We start from the raw sequence: 3,796 nt of genomic DNA on the forward strand, positions 1-3,796 counted from the left end.
AGCGAAAAAGAGAGGAGCGAAAAAGAGAGGAGCGAAAAAGAGAGGAGAGAAAAAGAGAGGAGAGAAAACCAGCAGTGGAAGAAGACAATGAGACCCAGGAAAGCACAGTTGGATGCTGAAAAAAACAAACCTCATTCACCAACAAGAAATTAAAGAATATTTATGGAACCCAAAAATATCTAAGGAATTAAAAAGGCTGCATAATACCTTTCCCCTCCACAGACCCCCAGAGCTTTGCCATCTTCCCCAAGCTGCAAACCAGAAGTTTCCCCCAAGCCTCCCCCAGTGGCAACATGTTTCTGCCGAGGAATTAAGTGGAAACAGGAGCGGGGTCGAACATGCAGACCCTGACAGCAGTTTCCTTTCCAGACAAGCATTCCCTCCAGGTTTTCCCTTTCCAAACACTCCCCTGAAGAGTTCACCACAACCCCCCCGTGAGCTGTGTTGGCAGGCCCTCCAAGGGGCAGGTTTAAACCTCTCTGGGAGGTGTCAGCAGCTGCAGCAGCAGCCTGTCCCACACATTGCTCACTCTGCTTTTCCTAGGACACGTTCCCTGCTGGAAATTTGGTCCCTGCCCAGCAGGAAAAGAAAACTGCATGAACCACGCCAGCAACACTCATCTGAGACGGAGCCAAATGCCTCCACACCCACTGCAAGCACTTTAATGGAAAGAGGGAGGAAAAAAAAAAAGCAAAACAAACCCAGCAAGAGTCATTTTACAATCGATCCTCTGCACATCTGCTGGGCAACTGCCACCCAGAGAATTGAGCATGAATGTCTCTGGTTTAATGAGAGCTGGAAAGTCCTGGTTAAATGGGTTACAAGCTCTTTATTTCCTATGATTGATTCCTTCCACACGGCTGCAAGAAACATTAGTCCAAAAAAACAAAAACAAACAAAAAAATCCCAAACAAACAAAAAAACCAAAACCAACAACTGTTCTTAAGCAGCAGAGGAGCTAAAAATGAAGGAGCAAACTTTGCTTTGCCATCCTTGCTGTTCCCTGGGTCTGTTCACAGGCAGAAAATACCCTCAGCAGTCACATCCTTTGCTTTCCTTCTGGTTCCAAGGGAGGTGATTTGGACCAATCAAAATGCACCAGCTGACACTGGAAAGGCCTTACACAGATTCACTTTTGGACAGAGCTCTCCCAAAAGCCATGAGCCAACAGAGGAAGCCCAGCAGAGGTTCAAGAAGCTAAGTCAGCCTTGATCAGGAGAGGAATTCAGGCTGATCACTCTAATGTAGGCAGGGGGTGGGAAATGACAAAGTTTTTGGCAAAAACAGGAGCGGGAACGCATGGGATACAAAGGAATAGTGGGAATTGCCGCCTCGTTCCTGGGAACGTGGCGTGAGGTTGGAAAGGTTCATTGCAGCCACACACTCTTAAACCTGAAAACACCTCTCCTGGCTGCAAAAGGGCTAAAGCTGCCCCTGAGAGGTCACACAGGGTCCACCCTTTGAGGTTTTAAGGCCCTGACTGGACCAAGGTTCGAGCCAAGTGCTTCCGAGCTCAGTGCTGGCCCTGCCTGGAGCAGGGGGAGATGGAGTCCAGCCTTCTTGAGGTCCCCTCCCAGCCAGGAGACCTGACTGCTCCCACATGAAACAAAACATCAAGGGCCACCTCCCCCAGAAGCCTCAGCTCTGACAATGAGATGCACAGGGAGGTTTTCAAGCGACAGCGTGAAAGCTGCTCTCCCAAAGCCATTCCAGATTTAACACGCTGCCCTCCCACAGGTTTGTCTCACATTCCCAAAGCCTCCTTCCAGTTATTACTGAAGCCTTTCCAGCTCTGGATAAATCAGTCTGTGTTCAGTGCAAGGAGACAGACAGCAGAGTTTCCCTCTCAGAAGATTTACAAGCTCAGCTCAACACCAGGCAGTGAAAGAAAATTGCATTTAAGGGAACAAATGAGTGACAGAGACAAGTTGCAGGCACCCCATCCCACAGTCACTCAGCAGCAGGGAAATACCTGTCTCAGAGCCTTCCAAAAGCTGCTGTTGATCTTGAGGAAGAGGTGAACAAGAGCAAAGTGATTTTCCTCTGTTTTGCAGCAGCACAAATCTTTCAGGAGAAAGGAATTCTCTCAACTGACTTGGCAAGCACCTGCAACACCCTGGAGCACTCCTGGCTTTCCAAAGAGCATCTCTGAATGCTGGTCAAGGTCACCCTGACACACCAAGGGAGCGGGAGAGGGGGTGAAGTCAGGAAGGAAACGGCCTCTCCGTGCACAGGGTGAGCCCAGAGTTAACAGGGCAGGCTCTCAGACACTTCCAACTCGTGCCTGGAGAATCCTGCTCTAATGAAAACACAAAAACAAGGCTCCCTCTGCCAGTGACATCAGCCACTATCTTGTTTTCCTCCTGGAAAGGGCCAGTCAGGAGGGATTCATAAACTCATTTACTGATGTAGCGCTAAGACCTATTAGTTAAAGTGCTTTCAATCATTTCTGAGGACTTCTAACACAACGAGCATTGATTCCATGGCCATTAACCCTCCCCGTCCCAGTGCCCTCCCCAGCACCAGTGACACTGTCCCAGGCAGTCCCCACTGGCACCACCACTCAGAACGTTATCAGCAACATGATTTATTCAATATAATCCTCCTTAGAGTGAAAAGGTGACATCTGCAGCAAACTGCCTTCAAAGACGGTCATCTTCCCCCAGCCCACCTCCAGGGAAACCCCACCCAAACAGAACAGGAGGGACTTGGGAAGTCAAATCCTAAGGAATAGGGACACCCTGTGGCTTGTGAAATGCTGTCCTTCCTTCCAGCCACTTCTGCATCTTTCCCCTCCTTATTCTCAACCATCAGGTGATTGATTAGGAGACTGAGAGAAGGTTTAGATGGGATATTGGGAAGGAGGTTCTTGGCTGGGAGGGTGGGGAGGCCCTGGCACAGGTTACCCAGAGAAGCTGTGGCTGGCCCATCCCTGGGAGCGTCCAAGGCCAGGCTGGAGCATCCTGGGTTAGTGGAAGGTGTCCCTGCCCATGGCAGGGGGTGGAAGTGGATGATCTTTAGGGTCCTTTCCAGCCCAAAGCATTCCATGATTGGTATCGGTCAGGCAAAGGTATCCCAAGCAAACCCTTGGCTGGTTGTGGTGATCCTGGGGGTCTGGAGATGCTCCCCAAAGCTCTGTCTCACTAACCCCATGTGGGTCACCCCTGAGGATCCTCAGCCTCGTGCCACAGGGAACATGACCCTGAGGCAAGACCCTGAGAGCTCCAGTTTGGTGGGAATTGCTTCCAGCACAGAGCAGCTCATTCTAACAGCTCATCCCAGCATCTGCAGCAGTTGAGCCACAATTCCCACAGGAGCCCAGAGGCCAGGATGCAGCACTTCTGTTCCCTTCCCTGCACAACTCCAAGCTTTCTAGGAAAAGGCCTAAGAAAAAGGACCAGCTGGAAGTTCCTCCTTCTCAAACAGCTCCGGGACACTGCAGGAGGGAAAAGAAAATCAAGATATCCAAGAGTAAATATCATCCACAAGTCAAACTTCCACAAGTCAGCAGGATGATCCCAGGGAATATGTTCATTCAACAACATGACCTTCCCTTTCCCACCTAGAAAGGCATCAGTGTCACCCCAGAGACCGAGGCACTGCTCAAGCAGACCTTGGAAGAACAATAAGAAAAATAATTTAAAAAAAAAAATAAAAATAATAAAAGTAAAATAATCAGGAAAAAAAAAAGTAAAATAATAAAAATTAATAAACACAAACAAACCCAAAAATAAACCCAAAAATAAACCCAAAAATAAAACAAAAATAAAACAAAAATAAAACAAAAATAAAACAA

The 3,796-nt window shown here is 48.5% G+C and overlaps 1 protein-coding gene across 2 annotated transcripts in view; it reads right to left on the reverse strand.

Moving 5' to 3' along the window:
• Positions 1-3,796, reverse strand: part of GDPD5 (glycerophosphodiester phosphodiesterase domain containing 5) — a 114,925-nt gene that overhangs the window by 77,502 nt on the left and 33,627 nt on the right. The window contains exon 1 of one of the 2 annotated variants that reach the window (XM_027660078.1): positions 1,973-2,128. The exons of the other annotated variant lie outside the window; for it this stretch is intronic. The gene's annotated coding sequence lies outside the window, so the exon portion shown is untranslated. Of the gene's footprint in view, positions 1-1,972; positions 2,129-3,796 lie in introns of those variants that run through there. 2 annotated transcript variants of the gene reach the window in all.

This window comes from Corapipo altera, unplaced genomic scaffold (genome assembly GCF_003945725.1).
Source record: "Corapipo altera isolate COAL_440 unplaced genomic scaffold, ASM394572v1 74, whole genome shotgun sequence".
In the NCBI taxonomy this organism is placed as follows: Eukaryota; Metazoa; Chordata; class Aves; order Passeriformes; family Pipridae; genus Corapipo; species Corapipo altera.